The sequence below is a fragment of the Schistocerca piceifrons genome, chromosome 9 (genome assembly GCF_021461385.2).
Source record: "Schistocerca piceifrons isolate TAMUIC-IGC-003096 chromosome 9, iqSchPice1.1, whole genome shotgun sequence".
Taxonomy (NCBI): Eukaryota; Metazoa; Arthropoda; class Insecta; order Orthoptera; family Acrididae; genus Schistocerca; species Schistocerca piceifrons.
Window position 1 is genome coordinate 112,163,444 of NC_060146.1, and position 20,688 is coordinate 112,184,131.

Genomic DNA, 20,688 nt, shown 5'->3' on the forward strand with positions numbered 1-20,688 from the left:
GATGGATTACGTATAGGGTTTACTTAAAGTACTGGAATTTGATCGGTAATATGTTGACCGCAGTGCTCAACGAAAAATGTACGTCTGCCGCCGGCCGGGGTGGCCGAGCGGTTCTAGGCGCTACAGTCTGGAACCGCGCGACCGCTACGGTCGCAGGTTCGAATCCTGCCTCGGGCATGGATGTGTGTGATGTCCTTAGGTTAGTTGGGATCCATTAGTTCTAAGTTCTAGGGGACTGATGACCTCAGAATTTAAGTCGCATAATGCTCAGAGCCATTTTGTACGTCTGCCACACTTCCTCGTGAGTTTTTAGAGGAGCTCATAATGTTGATCCCTAAAGAGAACTGCGCTAATGATTTGGAAAACACTCGTCCTAAATCGCTTCTAAACGCTGACTACGAAACTAGCAGTTACCGTATTGCTTCATCGACTGATCACCATTGTTGGTCTCCTCACAGGTCAGTATCAGACGCGTACCGTCCCAAGGAGGGCAATACAGCAAGCGCTGTAGGAATACCGTGATCTAACGGCTGTCGCTTCGGCATCCAACTGCAGAGTGACCATCATGTTGTTAGACATAGACAACGCGTTTGACAGGGTCCATCACAACTACCTGCTACGTGTCATGTCGAGAATGAGATTGAAGCCATTTTTTGTAAATATCATCAGGAGATTATACATTCATTTAACTTCAAGAATTCTTGTAAATGGACAATTAACATAAAGAATTCCCATCCTAGCGTCGATACGACAAGGCTGCCCCCTCTCGATGCTACTGTTCTCAATATCAATCGAGCAAGCTCTACGACCACTATCTGGGAAGCTTAATGGAAATGAAACTGGAGGCAAGAAATATGTTTGTAGATGTTGCAGTCATGACCTGGCCGTGTACATGTCTGATACAACCGATGTTATGAAGATACAAGACGTGATTCAAACATGGAGTTACTATTCTGGAGCTAAAGTCAATGTAAGAAAATCCAGCATTCTGCAGTTATGTCGAGTGATATGATTAATTGAAACTGGTCCAGTTGAAAAGCAGATAGCATCAAACTTCTAGGGATGTGGTTCAGCGAATGCCCTACCAATAGCCGCATCCGGTAGGCGCACGGTCTACGGCGTCTTGTCACGGTCCGCGAGACTCTCCCCTTCGGAGGTTCGAGTCCTCCCTCAGGCATGAGTGTGTGTTGTCCTTAGTGTAAGCTAGATTAAGTAGTGCGTAAGCTTAGGGACCGATGACCTCAGCAATTTGGTCCCATAAGACCTTACCACAAATTTCCAATTTCCTACCAAGACAACAGCCTTGAATTTTAAAATGAAGCTCAGTAACAGCTGAGCGATATTAAGAAAGAATTCCACTCGTCTTCTAGTAATAACAGAAAAAAATCAAGCTGATAAATCATGCTATGCTACCTAGGGTGTACTCCCTCGGAAGTATTTTCCCCTTGCCTCCAACAATACAGAAACGCAATGAATCTCTTCCAGCGTGGTTCATATGGACATGATGTGTCCTTATGGTTAATTACCAAACCATGAATCTACCTGCAACAAATGGTGGCTTAAGGCTAACCAACGTTAGAGATAAATGCAGAGCTCTGTTGATATTTAGGACAGCAAATGTCCTAGCAACAGGTGACGGAAATCCCACAGCAGACGTTGTGAATATTGCGTCTCCTCCAGATAGCAGATTTCCAGCTATGGTCGGCCATATTAGTTATAGGTTGTTGCATATTAAAACACATATTATAGACAATAGGTACGTCAGATAAAGGGTAAGGAACTGAACAAGCAAGGAAGTCCATAAAGTGCTGGCAGAAGATAAGTGTGTAAGCAAATTAGCAAAGAACTTCCCCACAATCACTTGGAGTAAAGTTTGGCAAAATATTCATATTACAACCTTACTGTCGCATGTATGAGCTACGTGATTCAAATGGTTCTAAGCACTATGGGACTTAACGTCTGAAGTCATCAGTCCCATAGACTTAGAACTACTTAAACCATCACACACATCCATGCCCGAGGCATGATTCGAACCTGCAAGCATAGCAGCTGTGTGGTTCCAGGCTGAAGTGCCTAGAACCGCTCGACCACAGTGGCCGGCAGCTACATGGTATTGCGCTTTATACAACACCACAAGCACAAATGAGCGTCTATTCAGGATCGGCTTGTCAAATACTGGACTGTCAGAACACTGATACACTCCTCCACCGTTTTATTTGCAGTGCTGCTAACGAGATATGGAAATGGACATGACATGAACTTGCCATTATGATCTGTACGACTGACAATAATACACTCCTGGAAATTGAAATAAGAACACCGTGAATTCATTGTCCCAGGAAGGGGAAACTTTATTGACACATTCCTGGGGTCAGATACAACACATGATCACACTGACAGAACCACAGGCACATAGACACAGGCAACAGAGCATGCACAATGTCGGCACTAGTACAGTGTATATCCACCTTTCGCAGCAATGCAGGCCGCTATTCTCCCATGGAGACGATCGTAGAGATGCTGGATGTAGTCCTGTGGAACGGCTTGCCATGCCATTTCCACCTGGCGCCTCAGTTGGACCAGCGTTCGTGCTGGACGTGCAGACCGCGTGAGACGACGCTTCATCCAGTCCCAAACATGCTCAATGGGGGACAGATCCGGAGATCTTGCTGGCCAGGGTAGTTAACTTACACCTTCTAGAGCACGTTGGGTGGCACGGGATACATGCGGACGTGCATTGTCCTGTTGGAACAGCAAGTTCCCTTGCCGGTCTAGGAATGGTAGAACGATGGGTTCGATGACACTTTGGATGTACCGTGCACTATTCAGTGTCCCCTCGACGATCACCAGTGGTGTACGACCAGTGTAGGAGATCGCTCCCCACACCATGATGCCGGGTGTTGGCCCTGTGTGCCTCGGTCGTATGCAGTCCTGATTGTGGCGCTCACCTGCACGGCGCCAAACACGCATACGACCATCATTGGCACCAAGGCAGAAGCGACTCTCATCGCTGAAGACGACATGTCTCCATTCGTCCCTCCATTCACGCCTGTCGCGACACCACTGGAGGCGGGCTGCACGATGTTGGGGTGTGAGCGGAAGACGGCCTAACGGTGTGCGGGACCGTAGCCCAGCTTCATGGAGACGGTTGCGAATGGTCCTCGCCGATACCCCAGGAGCAACAGTGTCCCTAATTTGCTGGGAAGTGGCGGTGCGGTCCCCTACGGCACTGCGTAGGATCCTACGGTCTTGGCGTGCATCCGTGCGTCGCTGCCATCCGGTCCCAGGTCGACGGGCACGTGCACCTTCCGCCGACCACTGACGACAACATCGATGTACTGTGGAGACCTCACGCCCCACGTGTTGAGCAATTCAGCGGTACGTCCACCCGGCCTCCCATATGCCCACTATACGCCCTCGCTCAAAGTCCGTCAACTGCACATACGGTTCACGTCCACGCTGTCGCGGCATGCTACCAGTGTTAAAGACTGCGATGGAGCTCCGTATGCCACGGCAAACTGGCTGACACTGACGGCGGCGGTGCACAAATGCTGCGCAGCTAGCGCCATTCGACGGCCAACACCGCGGTTCCTGGTGTGTCCGCTGTGCCGTGCGTGTGATCATTGCTTGTACAGCCCTCTCGCAGTGTCCGGAGCAAGTATGGTGGGTCTGACACACCGGTGTCAATGTGTTCTTTTTTCCATTTCCAGGAGTGTATATGTGCTGGCTTAAGCTGTCGCTAGCGCACCAAGTGGCAAACAGGTTGCGAGAAGATCGATAGTAGGCACAAGCAATGCACCTATGAAGATAGAGGCCAAGAACAGACTCGCAGGCGACGCACCGCCAACGGCCTCTCGGCCGCCAGTATTTACACTCCTGGAAATGGAAAAAAGAACACATTGACACCGGTGTGTCAGACCCACCATACTTGCTCCGGACACTGCGAGAGGGCTGTACAAGCAATAATCACACGCACGGCACAGCGGACACACCAGGAACCGCGGTGTTGGCCGTCGAATGGCGCTAGCTGCGCAGCATTTGTGCACCGCCGCCGTCAGTGTCAGCCAGTTTGCCGTGGCATACGGAGCTCCATCGCAGTCTTTAACACTGGTAGCATGCCGCGACGCGTGGACGTGAACTGTATATGCAGTTGACGGACTTTGAGCGAGGGCGTATAGTGGGCATGCGGGAGGCCGGGTAGACGTACCACCGAATTGCTCAACACGTGGGGCGTGAGGTCTCCACAGTACATCGATGTTGTCGCCAGTGGTCGGCGGAAGGTGCACGTGCCCGTCGACCTGGGACCGGACCGCAGTGACGCACGGATGCACACCAAGACCGTAGGATCCTACGCAGTGCCGTAGGGGACCGCATCGCCACTTCCCAGCAAATTAGGGACACTGTTGCTCCTGGGGTATCGGCGAGGACCATTCGCAACCGTCTCCATGAAGCTGGGCTACAGTCCCGCACACCATTAGGCCGTCTTCCGCTCACGCCCCAACATCGTGCAGCCCGCCTCCAGTGGTGTCGCGACAGGAGTGAATGGAGGGACGAATGGAGACGTGTCGTCTTCAGCGATGAGAGTCGCCTCTGCCTTGGTGCCAATGATGGTCGTATGCGTGTTTGGCGCCGTGCAGGTGAGTGCCACAATCAGGAATGCATACGACCGAGGCACACAGGGCCAACACCCGGCAGCATGGTGTGGGGAGCCATCTCCTACACTGGCCGTACACCACTGGTGATCATCGAGGGGACACTGAATAGTGCACGGTACATCCAAACCGTCATCGAACCCATCGTTCTACCATTCCTAGACCGGCAAGGGAACTTGCTGTTCCAACAGGACAATGCACGTCCGCATGTATCCCGTGCCACCCAACGTGCTCTAGAAGGTGTAAGTCAACTACCCTGGCCAGCGAGATCTCCGGATCTGTCTCCCATTGAGCATGTTTGGGACTGGATGAAGCGTCGTCTGACGCAGTCTGCACGTCCAGCACGAACGCTGGTCCAACTGAGGCGCCAGGTGGAAATGGCATGGCAAGCCGTTCCACAGTACTACATCCAGCATCTCTACGATCGTCTCCATGGGAGAATAGCAGCCTGCATTGCTGCGAAAGGTGGATATACACTGTACTAGTGCCGACATTGTGCATGCTCTGTTGCCTGTGTCTATGTGCCTGTGGTTCTGTCAGTGTGATCATGTGATGTATCTGACCCCAGGAATGTGTCAATAAAGTTTCCCCTTCCTGGGACAATGAATTCACGGTGTTCTTATTTCAATTTCCAGGAGTGTACAAAAACTATTCCCAACTGTATCTCCCTCTACCACAGCTCATCCAAGAATTGCGCCCGGCGGGCGCAAGGCAGTGTAGTTCAGTGCCCCGACCGCGACCGTGTGTCGCTAGTGTCGGCATAGGAGCGAGAGAGAGAGCTGCTGAGCGAGTGAGACCGCACAGCACTGCTCTGCGGTGGACTGTCCCGCGGTCAGATCCAAAGAAAACAAAATAACGGAGGAAGCACAGCTCTGTAAAAGAGGCCGATGAGCGGTAAAACAAGCAAACCATTTACCATGGAGGTAAGAGTAGAGGGAGACGCCGTGACGTCACAGCTGTGAAGCTATGTGAAGCCGAGGGTAGCCATCTCAATCCGACCAAAACATTGCTGCTGTAAGCTTGTGTGCATAGTCTTGTCGCTCACTTTTGGAAGGATTTTGCGCTATTATGGTGACTTGTGTGGTGTTCGGATGTACGAATCGTTCTGATTGTGATGCGAAATCGAAGGGAATAACATTTCATGTGTAAGTTGTCTCGTTAAGTGTGATTTTACAACTTCATTGTGAATGAACGTGTGCTACATCGGTACTTGTACTATAGCGTGTTTTTCTCCTGTATGATTTTAGATTTCCTAAAAATGAAAGTCGGAAAGCTCTGTGAGAGAATGCCGTGAGGAGGAAGAATTGGCGTGCGTCTAAATGGAGCGCTATATATTCTCAGCATTTCCGAGAAGAGGAAATAGACCGAACAGTAAGGCTCCGAGAAAATGCTTACCATCAGTTTTACCTACACACCCAAAACATTTGCAAAAGGTATGTTAATTCAAAGAATTAAATTCTTAGTTTTCAAGTTCACGTTTCAGCATAATACGTACGTGTCGTCGATAATCGAAGTGTTGAGTAACTCACTTTGTCTTCATAATGTACCAAATTAAAAGCTAACACTACATTAACTGGCGTAAAGTATAGGCCTAAACAGGACACTGTGTAGATTTGCCATTCTATGTACGGTATTTCAGTAAATATTGGTGGTAATTAACAGTGTTTTCCAGTAGTGTAACGTAACTGAAATGTCCCAGTACGTATTACAAACAAGGTGTATTTATGGGGCTTTGGAGGGAGGGTATAGTTAACTTAGTTTTCAGTTTCTATTATTTAGTTTGTGATACACGTTTATTACTGAATTAACAAAACTGTATCGTTTACATTGAAGGCTAGCTATTCGTAATATTACATTGAAAACTATTTTTAATAGAAACGCGGAATTTCGCCTTTACGAGATTTTATTTTAAACAAAAACTTTGAAACAACCAATCTGATGACGTTACATGCGTATATGGTGCAATTAGCGACTGTAATACACGCAGCGCTATAGCACACTGGCAATGTTTTGGTCAGAGTGTCATGGCAGCGAGCCACGCCCCCATGGCTTCAAAACGTAGTATGGCTGGGATACGTAGCGCCATCCCCCCTTATTCTTACCTCCATGCCATTTACCGTTTAGGTAACAACTAGTGATTGTGTGGCAGAGTTACTACACAAAGCTTTAGAAAACAATATGCAAAACAAGAATCTAAGAACATCTTTCTTGTTTTCTGACCCTCAGGATCATTCTATAAGTAGTGCACATGTACATTCGTCATATGTACAATAGGCGTCTTGTGCAAAGTTTATAAGTTTCTTAAATGAACCAGAGTCATAAATATTCTGTTTTAGAAATAATTTTACGTAAGGGATATAGTCTTATTCTTACTGTTAGTAGTTACAAGTAAATATTTTTATTATACTTCGAGCTACATCTTTTTGTATCCCTTTTCAGAGTTTAGAAATCGGATCCTTAATTTGCTGTTTTCTACGAAATAATTTTAGCCGACCTAGTTTGAAAACTTATTAAAAGGTAGGATTAAGGTTATAAAGCTCTTCAATTCTTACAGTCAACATTGTTAAAGAAGACAATTAACGTTTTACACTTTTTTCTTTATCGAGGAAACGATTTTGTCTATGTTTGCCGGCCGGAGTGGCCGAGCGGTTAAAGGCTCTGCAGTCTGGAACCGCACGACCGCTACGGTCGCAGGTTCGAATCCTGCCTCGGGCTTGGATGTGTGTGGTGTCCTTAGGTTAGTTAGGTTTAAGTAGTTCTAAGTTCTAGGAGACTTATGACAACAGCAGTTGAGTCCCACAGTGCTCAGAGCCATTTGAACCATTTTTTTGTCTATGTCTGGTACAATATTCCGTGAGACTGATAACGTCAAGTCAAATTTTTATCGCCAAGTAATGAACGGTTCTTAGTTTTAGCAAGTTTTAAAAGAGAGAAAAAGCGCTCACAGATATATGTGGAACCAAACATTGGGAGAACTTCGGCCCCGTGCTTCTGCAAAAGAGGATATTTCTCTCCTGGAAGACAATTGTAAAAGTCATCCAAAGTTTGACACATAAGAAAGCGATCCTTCAGGCGAATATCGCACTGCAGGTCAATCAGCTCTAGTTGAGGCACTTGTGAGACGTCGTCAGCCCGAAGGGAAATTGGGCGAACAAATATATCTAAGGCCGGTTGATGCTCACCTATCTCCAAAAATCTGTTTTCAAACTGTTCTTGTAATTCGCAAATGATTTGAACATAATCTGAAAAATTCACATCTTCTTTAACGCTGTCTAGTGCACAAAAGTGTCCGCAATTCTCGCGAATTTGTTTTTCCCACAAACTAAGTTTTTTGTCTGAAATGCTTGACTCGTCTGCACTAAACTTTTTTAAACACATCAGGTTCCGATGACTTACTAAACATTTGGCACGATTTTCGACAGCAGTACACAGGAAATTAATTTCCCTCTCAGGTTTAAATAGTGTGGTTGCGCCGCTCCTTTTTCTTTTTGTCTGCTGGTGTTGACTATTCATCTCGATCCACTGTAGCCTTGCGTCTGTTGACTAACGGCTTTGTGTCGCTGTCGACGGCTGCTGGTGCAGCGGTTCGTCGTCTGCACGAAGCGCGCGTACAGCGGCATGGCGAGGCTCGGCGGGCCGTCCGCACAGCCAGCTAAGCGGCACGGTTCGGCCACTGCGACAACATACGAATTCGCCTGGGGCGCTGGCCGCGGGCGATCGCAGGCGCTGGCACCCCAGGGGCACAGTTTGGACGAGCCTGCTCTAGCACTACAGAAGAAATTTGATTTAATACGAGCATTCTTATCTTAAAAGGAAGATATGTATCCTTAATATCGTATTGTATGTTAACCGGGGGTCTAGAAACGACGGAGGGGCTCCGTCCCCGCCGCAGCCGCAGTGGTCGACAACCCCACAATGACCACCGCAGTCCACTTCACCCCTCCGCCGCCCCACACCAAACCACTCTTTCAGGGTTACTGTGCGGTTCGGCCCCCGGTGGACCCCCCCCCCTCCTCCCCTATTGAACGTCTCACATCAGACGAGTGTGTAACCCCTATGTTTGCGTGGTAGAGAAATGGTGGTGTATGCGTATGTGGAGAACTTGTTTGCACAGCGATTGCAGACATAGTGTAACTGAGGTGGAATAAGGGGAACCAGCCTGCATTCGCCGAGGCAGATGGGAATCCGCCTAAAAGCCATCCACAGACTGGCCGGCTCACCGGACCTCGACACAAGTCTGCCAGGCGGATTTGTGCCGGGGACCAGACACTCCTTCCCAGTCAGGAAAGCCGTGGGGTCTAACGACGCACGGCTAACTGGGTGGGCATCCTCAGCATTCTTTTATATACACATAAGGAATATGTTTAAATTTTCAGGAGGTCTGTTCATTTATGGGTGCATAACTCACTGTAAGTGTACTTAGAACATGTTTTCTTTTTCGAGGAATGTAAGAATGCATTTCAGCTCTCAGGCAACAGAGATACCTGACACTACCATTTCTGTTTGATTGGTGTAGTATCATCTGAGTTTATTTCTCTGTTGAAGATCACATATGAAAAAAAAAAGAAAAAAGTTCTAGCAGAGACGTTCGTCATTATCAGCGCCAACGAAGATGGAAATGTGCACCTCCTGGTGAGTGGCGCGCTCCAAGTTAGGAGAAGTGGAATTAGTAAACAAAGGAAGAATAGTCCTACACACATGTCAATTAATTGTACTTGAAAACAAGTGCATTGAAGCCAGGTGTGTGTGTGTGTGTGTGTGTGTGTGTGTGTGTGTGTGTGTGTGTGTGTGCGTGTGTGTGCGTGTGTATAACGTATGGTATAATGGTTAGCACTCTGAATCCAAAGGAAACGAAAGTCGGTAGAGCATATGCCTGCAAAAGGCAACGGTTCCGATTCGATTATCAGTCCGGCATACAGTTTTAACCTGCCAAGAAGTTTCATATCAGGGTACACTCCGATGCTGTATGAAAATTTCATCTTGGAAACATCCTACAGGCTGTGGTTAAGCCATAATTCCGCAGTATTCTTTTTTCCACGATGCTAGTCATGCATGTTTCGCAGCAGAGCTTCTATGAACTTTGGAAAGTAGGAAATGAGGTATCTCCGCAAGCAAAGCTGTGAGAAGGGGTCGTGAGTCGTGCTTGGGTAGCTCAACTCCAAGAAAACAAGACTAGATCCTTCAACTGCTTCCAAAGAGTGCAGTTTATAAATATGTATGTTATTAGTAGAAAGTGTTACCGAAACCCACTGACACTGCTCATAGGCTTCTTGTTGCTATATATATATATGGTTTTTTTTTGGAGAAAAAATATCTTCAAAACTCCAGTTCAGATAACACTGGCTCGCCATTCAGGCAGGTTAGGTACACTACTGGCCATTAAAATTGCAACACCAAGAAGAAATGTAGATGATAAACGGGTATTCATTGGACAAATATATTATACTAGAACTTACATGTGATTATATTTCCACGCAATTTGGGTGCAGAGATCCTGAGAAATCAGTACCCAGAACAACCATCTCTTGCCGTAATAACGGCCTTGCTACGCCTGGGCATTGAGTCAATCAGAGCTTGGATGGCGTGTACAGGTGCAGCTGCCCGTGCGGTTTCAACACGATACCACAGTTCATCAAGAGTAGTGACTGGTGTGTTGTGACGAGCCAGTTGCTCGGCCACCATTGACCAGACGTTTGCAATTCGTGAGAGATCTGGAGAAAGTGCTGGCCAGGACAGCAGTCGAACATTTTCTGTATCCAGAAAGGCCCGTACACGACCTGCAACATGCGGTCGTGCATTATCCTGCTGAAATATAGGGTTTCGCAGGGATCGAATGAAGGGAAGAGCCACGGGTCGTAACACATCTTAAATGTAACGTCCTCTGTTCAAAGTGCCGTCAATGCAAACAAGAGGTGACCCAGACGCGTAACCAATGGCACCCTATACCATCACGCCGAGTGATACGCCCGTATGGCGATGACGAATACACGCTTCCAATGTACGTTCACCGCGATGTCGCCAAACACGGAAGCGACCATCATGATGCTGTAAACAGAACCTGGATTCATTCGAAAAAATGACATTTTGCCACTCGTGCACTCAGGTTCGTCGTTGAGTACACCATCGCAGGCGCTCCTGTCTATGATGCAGCGTCAGGGTTAACCGCAGCCATGGTCTCCGAACTGATAGTCCATGCTGCTGCAAACGTCGTCGAACTGTTCGTGCAGATAGATGTCTTGAATACGTCCTCATCTGTTGACTCAGGTATCGAGACGTGGCTGCACGATCCCTTACAGCCATACGGATAAGATGCCTGTCATCTCGACTGCTAGTGATACGAGGCCGTTGGGATCCAGCAAGGCGTTCCGTATTACCCTCCCGAACCCACCGATTCTATATTCTGCTAACAGTCATTGGATCTCGACCAACGCGAGCAGCAATGTCGCGATACGATAAACCGCAATCGCGATAGGCTACAATCCGTTCTTTATCAAAGTGGGAAACGTGATGGTACGCATTTCTCCTCCTTACACGAGGCATCACAACCACGTTTCACCAGGCAACGCCGGTCTACTGCTGTTTGTGTATGAGAAATCGATTGGAAACTTTCCTCATGTCAGCACGTTGTAGGTGCCGCCACCGGCGCCAACCTTGTGTGAATGCTCTGAAAAGCTAATCATTTGCATAACACAGCATCTTCTTCCTGACGGTTAAATTTCGCGTCTGTAGCACGTCGTCTTCGTGGTGTAGCAATTTTAATGGCCAGTAGTGTATAAGGATGTACGCACTCAGCGTCTTGCGGTCTTCATACATAGAACATCCAAAATAATCAGCAGCAACCAGACTGGGATATACGAGAGACTATTCACCTCCTTAATACCTCAGGATGTGACGCCGCCAATCAACGTTGGGCACACCAACCAAAGGCTGGGATACGTCAGCGTCTACTTCACGGAAACCAACTGCCTGCACCTGTCACCTCATCATTTTAGTACCTCTACACCTTACTTTGAACTGACAAAGAGACAACAACGAAATCCGATCGAAAAGAAAAACCCGGGTAAAACACGGAAACATATACAGGGGAACATCACCAACCCCGTTCTTATATCGGTCATAGCTGCTGTATGGTATGACATTGTAAATAAAAAGATCTCTACAAGCGAAAAGATGCATAAAATTAAACTACGCCCTACACCATACTGTAACCAATGTCACTTTATAGACACAATGGCTCACACCTTCGTTTGTGGAGAGAACATCGTGATATGGAACTGGACGAGGAAAAAGTTATCGATTATTAACAGGACGACAGAGAATGTGATCACTGTGGACGATGTGTTACACCCGGACTAGCACTTGTTCCCTGCCGCGAAGAACAATAGTTATACCTGGCCCTGGCCAACGTGCGTACTACATTGTCACCCAACAGCATGCACGCCTCAAAGCATTCATTTTGTATGTTCAGGAGCAACATCGTAATTTGGAAAAACATCCTAAGTATAAACAGTTGTTCCAAAACTTTTTTATTTGCGTTTTACCTCAAAACTGAGAGTCATTCCACATCGTACAGGGTGTCCGAAAAGTCTTTCCCTGATTACAAAAATTGATAACTCAGGCTAGAAGTAAGATACACATATGAAACGTGTCTAATTGTTTACAAACTATCAAAGTTTTTTCACACATCAGTAAACTTCCACATGAGCACCCTTGGTAGCACGTAGCACGTCTAGGCGATATTTAATTTCCGTCCACACATTAGCCAACATCACTGGAGGGATCGATTCAACGACTGTGGTTATCCGTTGCCGCAGGGTTTCAAGATCTGGTACACGTGTTCGGTAGACCTCGTCCTTGACATAACCCCATAAACAGAAGTCTAATGGAGCTACGTCAGGAGAGCGTGGAGGCCAAACCGTTGGCCCATCACGACCAATCCATCGCCCAGGAAAGGTCATATCGAGATAGGCACGGACGTCCAAACCCCGATGAGGCGATGCACCGTCTTGCTGAAACAAGACATCGGGGTGATACTGAAGCAGCTGAGGAACAGCATACAGTTGCAACATGCCCAGATACACTGCAGATGTGATGGTTGCCTCAGCGAAGAAGAATGGCCCGATAATTCGATCGTGCAATAGCGCGCACCAAACATTCACCTTTGGACTGCCTCTGGTGCACTCCATGACGTCGCCAGGGGGTTGTGAACCCCAAATGAGCACATTCTGCCGATTCACTACTCCACTGACTAAAAACGTTGCTTCGTCGGAAAAGGCAATTGGTCTGAGATAACCATCATCGTCCTCAATATGTGATAGCATTTCGACCGCAAAGTCATATCGACGTGTACTGTCATTGGGCAACAAGGCCTGAACGATTTGCACTTTGTATGCACGAAACAATAAACGTTTGTGTAAAATGTCATGGAGAGAGCTTTTTGGCATCAGTAATTCACGTGAGGCCCTGCGCACCGATTTCTTCGCAGAAAAGACTGCCTTACAGCTTCCACCCTGTCTGCTGAGGTTCTTGGTCGACCACACCTCGGAAGGTCAGCAACCGATCCTGTGTTCTTGAACTTCTCATACCAGGCTTTAATGCTCTTGACATCAGGTGGATTCCTTCCAAATGTTGTCTGGAAGTGTCTCTGCACTGCGTTTGGTGATCGTGTCTCATGGTACCACAGGACACACTGTGCCTTCTCCTGATTGGTTAACATGGCTTCTTGACCACTGCACCTCATCCGCTACTTGCGTACTGCGAACCTAAAACAGAAAAAAAACTTTGATAGTTGTAAACAATCCGACACACGTTTCATATTTGTATCTTACTTCTAGCCTGAGTTATCAATTTATGCAATCAGGGAAAGTCTTTTCGGACACTCTGTATTACTTCATGTTCGGAAAAGCATCTTACACATAGCTGACGAGCGTAAGCACAACAAAGTCACATGTACACACGCCAGTCGAGAAAACTGTAAATAGTCAAACGAGAAATGTTATGTAATTTGTTGGAGAAATCTTTTTTTTTCTTTATTTTAAACTGACGCCTACATATTGCTCCAAAGTAAATTTCATTTCCAAATGGTGAGAAGCTACCACCACAGGAGAAGCAACTTTCCTTCCGTTTCTTAACGTTTATCTGTTGTGAATAGCATTCATCCACAACATTCATTTGGATATTAAGAGAAGAAACCCATTACATGAACGTGATACCATCCTCATATTCTGATGCGCCCAAGCTGGGAGAAAGGATCTTTCAGTGTGTGACGCTGAGAGTTCAGAGAAGATAATCAGAGATGAGATGTCCGCCCCGAACGTATACAACGAACAAAACAGAACAAAATGAGATCAACAATGGGAAAAAAAGTGGTCAGCGCGACACAATATCAATCCTAAGGGCCCGGGTTCGATTCCCGGCTGGGTGTTGTGTTGACCTAATTACAATAATTTCATCCCCATCGACGCGCAAGTCGCCAAAGTGGCATCAACTCGAAAGACTTGCACCCGGCGAACGATCTACCCGACAGGAGGTCCAAGTCACACATTTATTTAACACCCACCTGATCGACGGCTGTCCTTGGCAAGAAGAAGCCTAAAGCTGTACGTCTCCTGCAGCGATTGCGATCTTACAGTGAAATAATGAAATGAATACTGAATGTCATGTACGTCTTTAAAAGTGTAGTCAGTCTGCTGTTGGCCACTCTTGGACGACTTTTACTTCCAGGGGAGTTGGAACGCCCTATCCCGATAATGTTAAATTTATTGACTTTGTTTCCCTGTATTTCAGGAACTACTGTAGCCATTGACATGAAGCTTTTACAGGGCATTAAACTGTATGTTCTGTGTCTACTGATCTACAATAATTGCATTTCAGAAACTGCTTTCGGAAATACAATTTTTTAATTACACGGTTAGAATTTTGTGTACTTTTTTGTACGTTATCCTAAATAATTTTAATTATACATAACATTATGTTCTTCTTTTAGTTCAGTGGACTCAGGATATGTATCTTATTACTCCCTGAAAATTTGAATGCTCTACTCGAAGTGGTATCTGAGATTTAGGGAAAATTACAGCAACAGAAAATGTAAATTTTCAGGAACGGCTTCTAAAGTTTCAGAAGACTGTAACTCACTTAATATATGCTTGACTTTTATTTTTAGTCACTCAGAAGCACCCTACACCATACTGTATATCATCCTCTTGATCTTTTTCCAAGTTTTTTCTTCTTTCTGGACTCCTCAGTGGCCAATTGTGCTGCATACTCTGCTTTATCAATGCGAGCCTTGTCCATCCGTTCAAGTTCTCTGATACAGTTTGCTCCAGGATTAATTCCCATATGCTGTAGCACTCTCACCCTACCAATGTTGCCATCGTTAAAAGCAATAACAGCATCTCTGACCCCCATGTTAGTGTCTTCATTCCAACAAAAACATTTTTTGGTAAGAGAGTCCATGTAATATTATTGAACGACTCATTGGGATTTTGAGTCTGACAATGCAGACACTTCTTCAGCAATTCAGGATTTGCTAGGTCTCTGTAAATAGGTTTTATAATATCCATGACTGCTGTTGGGATGGAATGTTTACGGCTCTATGAACTATTTAAGTACTGGGCATTGCGGTAATTGCACCATGAATTAGGTCCCGGAGGGTTTTTCATCAGTTGACAGTCTGTGGAAGACGGTAGCACATACTGCCTGATTCATTTTCAACAAATCCTCAGTATTATTTCTGATGGTCATCCCATAATATTGCTGTAGTTCGTCAATCATTTTATCTGTTAGCCTGTTTCTTATGGTTTTACGATCAGAAAGGTTCTTGTCTCTCAAACTTTGTTTCAACTTCCTCAACCTGGTGCCCATCCTGTTCTGGACATTGCAGCCCTCTATATAAAAAATTAGCGATTTTATTAAATCTTGAAGTAATGCATGTAAAAATTTTAACATTTTCAACCAGTGTAGATTATGTTTCAAAAAATAAAATAAAAGACTTCCCATGTGAGTGTATATATATATATATATATATATATATATATATATATATATATATATATATATAATTTTATTCGGAAAATTGCAAATTTTATATATATATATATATATATATATATATATATATAATTTTATTCGGAAAATTGCAAATTTTATAATGAGATAAAAATCCGACAATGCGAAAAAAAAATTTTCCTTTCTAACTCCCCTTCTTAATGGTCAAGCTCTGTGATATCGTTGGTGAAAAAAAAAAAAAAAAAAAAATCCCGCAGAAGGTAAAGGTCCCGAGTTTGATTCTCGGTCTGCCACGCAGTTTTAGTCTGCCAGGAAGTTTCATACCCATGCACGCTCCGCCGCAAAGTGAAAATTTCGTTCTGGAATGTGATTTATTTATTTTTATGTTATTTTACACTTGTGGTTCATCAGGACCAAACTGAGGAGCAAATCTCCGTGGTTATGGAACGTGTCAGTACATGAAATTAACATCAGAAACGTAAATAACAGTTAACGTTTACACGAAGCGTACGCAACTGACAAACTGATGAGTAAAAACTGACATAATCAAAAATATAACACATGAATTCCCGTCACACTAGAAGGAGTGAGCTATGACAAAATTCTTCATGGTAGCTTACTGAAAATGAATGCACTATAATACTGCACGCCTTTCTTCACAAAGAGGAAAGGAGGTGTGAGTAAAATGCAGGCTGGATTTCTGCCTAGTATTAACTGAGGGAAAGCTGCTACTTCTAGAGAGTAAGCTCATGTTGTTAACAGCGAACGAAATTAAAGGAAACGTATACTGAGAGGCCTGTGTCAGAATTCCAAGACTCTTGAACGAGGGCCGAGAAGAGGTTCGCGAAGGTATATCACATTTTGCTCGAACTCCCCATTTCTGAACCAAAAATTGAGAATGGAAAGATTTATCCAAGAGTATAATACGATATGCATAAGCGAATGAAACTAAACAAAGTAGACTAATTCCCGTGTTGGTCTATCACTTAGCTCAGATACTGTTCTAATAGTGGTAAATATAGCAGCATTAAGTTTTTGAACAAGATCTTGAAAAGAATTCCATGACAGTTTACCAACTATCCGAATATCTAGGAATTTGGACTGTTCAAATTCATAACTCATATGCTCATCCTGTATAATCAAAATAGCAATTTTAGTTTAATTCTGCGTTGGAAACAGTGAAATCTGGGTCTTCTTGTGATTTAGCAACAATTTTCTTTCTACAAGCCACGAACTGTACTGTTTGGCACTTTGCCTATGCTGCACTCGATATCCTTCACTACCGAGTTAACAGAAATGTTTCAGAATCACCTGTCATATTAAAAAGTATAACATTTATACATATAAGAAGCGGGAGCGGTCCCATCACTGACACCTGAGCCCCCCTCCCCAACCGTCTCTCAGTCAGGCTCCACGTCTTAGCCGTTCTCATTGCTGTGGATGTATGACCTTCCGCTGTATATTCTGAAAGTATGAGTGGAGCCAATTGCGTGTTACTGGTCTTATTCCAACTTCTCCAGTAATATTTTGTGACCAACACAATCGAACACCTTAGTTAAATCAAAGAAAACACCTAGTGTCCACGAGTTTTTGTGTAACCCAAGTGACTCACAGAGAAAAAAAGAATACATTATTTTCAGTTATTAAACCACGTGTAAACCCAAGCTGATCTTTTGGCAGCAAATTATGTGAAGTGAAATGATTAATTATCGTTATGTATACAGATTTTTCCATAACTTTAGCTAACACCAATGGTATAGGATTACGCCTGAAACTGTCTACGTTATCCCTTTCTCCTTTTTTATATACCGGTCTCACTAATGAGTACTTTAATTGTTCAAGAAACTGACCATTCCTAAAGGAAAAGTTCTGAATGTGGCTAAGTACTGAGTTAATATGTGCAGCACAGTGCTTTAGTATTCTCCACGTAACCCATCATATCCATGAGAGCCCTAAGTCTCCAAAGATTTAATTATTCACTCAGCCTCCCCCTTGTCAGTATCACGGAAGTATATTTCAGAGAACAGTCTTGGAAAGCCATTTTCTGAGAGAGTTATGTGATTCTCCTTGGAAACTACGGTATTATTTAACTCACCTGCTATATTGAGAAAGTGATTGTGAAATATTGTAGCTAAGTCTGACTTATCAGTAACGTAATCTGTATTAAATACTGATTTTATGTCATTGGCCTTGTGCTGCCGACCAGACACTTCCTTCAATACTGACCGTATGGTTTTAATTTTATCCTAGGAATTAACTATTCTATTAGCATATCACATGCTTTTTGCCTTCCCAATAACATTTTAAGTACTTTACAGTACTGTTTGTAACGGGCTACTGCAAATCTATTGTGACTATTTCTAACGTTATATAATTCCCACTGTGTTCTACAAGATATCCGTATCTCACTAATCAGCTACCTAGAATGCCTGTTAGTGCTAGTATCCAGTATAGAGTGCTCTAATGGAAAGCAACTTTAAAACACCATGAGAAATATGTTAAGGAAAGTATTATATTTACTTGTCGGCGATGTTATCAGCTCTATAAACGTCCTGCCACTTTTGTTGTGATGGGCAGAGTATGTGCTAATCACAGGTAAACACCACAGCTCGAGCCTTGTTCGGTCCAGGTGCCTGCGCATTGCTTTTTGGCAGTGATACACATAACATACACTGCACACTATGGTGGCCAGGCCTAGATTCACAAAAGTCGAATATAGCAGCGTGATGAGCTCCTTTGTTCGTGCAGTCTTGATTTTACAAGCAGTGCCATCCGGGCAAAACACATTTCCAAAGAACTGTGTTTTCTGCCGACGGTTCACCTTCTGATAATGCTGTGCAGGGGGAAGTCAGTAACAGACGGAGATTTCTGTGTTCCTTGAAAAGCGACTTAGCTGTATTGTGTTCAGGAATTCTTTTTCCTTTGGGAACTGTTGGGCCAAATTTTCGTCGCCGGTTAACAGGTGAGCACACTCCTGTCTATAAAGTTTTAGGAGAGCTCTTCTCTGGTTAATCTTAACGAAACAGTAGAGAAGGGGAAATCAGGACGCCAATTTCCGCGAAATGTGAACGTGGACAGTAGTGTATTGGCTGAGGTGGAAAAATTAGGTGAAGAGTTGGAATTGTGTAAGAACTGAGCAATTGGCACTGAAAAGATTGATTAACATTGTAAAACCTTTTGCTATGCGGGGAGATAGTTGTGTTCTCAAAAAAAAAAAAAAAATACATTGGTTGCATTTAGCAGAGCCTTTTCCATTGGCATGTTGCAATTGCGCAGACTTGTGGATTGGAAAGAGAAGTCTGTAGAGAATACGTTCTACGGCAAAAGACAAACGACGCACCACAAAGGAATTATCTGAATGGGACGGAAATCGGTAGACACGATGTACAGTCGTGCTCAAAAGTATCCGAACGACCTGAATTGCATTTCGCCTGATTCGCATACAACCCTCATAACGCAGTTGTCTAGCAGGTCCTCTAATCGCTCCTCGGTACAGTCGTTTGACTATTGAAAATGGTTCCAACAAATCACCACTAGAAAACACTGCTCTGTATCGCAGTAACTCAAGATGTAAAGTAATACCACGATATTACAAATATCAGGGAACACCTTATCACAGGTAAGACTGTCCTTAAGGCTTGTAAGTTCACATTTATTACAATAAATGACATACCTGAAATGTTACCACTCTCATTATTACATCAGATAGGTAAGGCACGTAGTAAGTTCGTCGTATTCATGATTTCCTCTTAAAAGAAACATACCGTACTTATTATTTAACACAAAATGACATTAAAAATTTACGTTTTTCTTGAGCTGCTAGTTGAGAATATGTATGAACTTCAAATGACAAGACGAACCGTCTCGTTATGCATATGGATTCAAACACAGGTCATGCAGACTAAGCAAAGATTTCGTGACTGACGGAAACTAACAATCATTCCTGACTAGGCATACAGAGAGTGATATACCTCGATTTTAGGTAGCATCAGTTAGGGAATATCAACTTTAAATTACATAACGTAAACATTTTTAACGGACGCGAATTCCTACCCAGCATCTATTGTCCATGTTAACGAACTACGATACATGTTAATATTGCTTCTTCACAAGTAACTTACTTGAAATGTCGTGAGGTAAAGCTTTGTGTTGGACAGGGATTCGAACCCAGAACCTAATCGGTTTGTTACCGAAGCACAATCAACTGTGACATATCGGATTTTCTCGGCAGTAGCAAGATGTTTTAACTGAAATGGAGAGACGAAACATTAATTTTTTCCTTCCCAGAACACCAACCCGGCACCTACCGCTGTTATGTTCTAGAGAAAACTAACGTTAAATATGGGTTTGTTACACCAGCAGCGACATGTCAGCATGTTTGAACTAGAAATAATATGACGAAGAGTTCAGGGCTGACTGGTAATCGAACCCCACACATATCGTTGTTGACTACACACAAAGAGACGTCAGCTACCGAATTTTTCTCCACCAGCAGCTCGGAATAACATCCTTGAATTTACAATGATCTCGCAAATAGTTCTGTGTCTCACTGGGAGTAAAAAACGTCAGGTATCGTTAGTATTGACAACGAATGAAAATACGTTAAAAATCAAAATTATTATCCACCAGCAGATAGGTGTTCTCACGCTAGAGCTTGATAACACATAATGAAAACTTTAGTGCTGGGCCGGGATTGGAACCCATTCACGCCCAATGTATGGAGATGTTGAGGAATCTGCAGTTTTGAACAAACAACAAATTGTAGTCGAGCTGTATTGTCACGAAGGGATCAAATTCCGCGTTAAGGGCGGTTTGAGTTGCATTCCCAGTTCAGAACCAATTTTATCGACATACTGAAGCTCAAATTAAAGATGGAATAAGTGTCCTGTGACCCTACATAGCGTTTGTTTCGTCACTAGAAATAAATAACTACTATAAGGAAGGTTACTAGTGATAGAGTTTCTACATGTCGCCACTCCTGACTTTATTGTGGTTTAACCTAATGTCTACTTGGTAGAGAAGGAATATC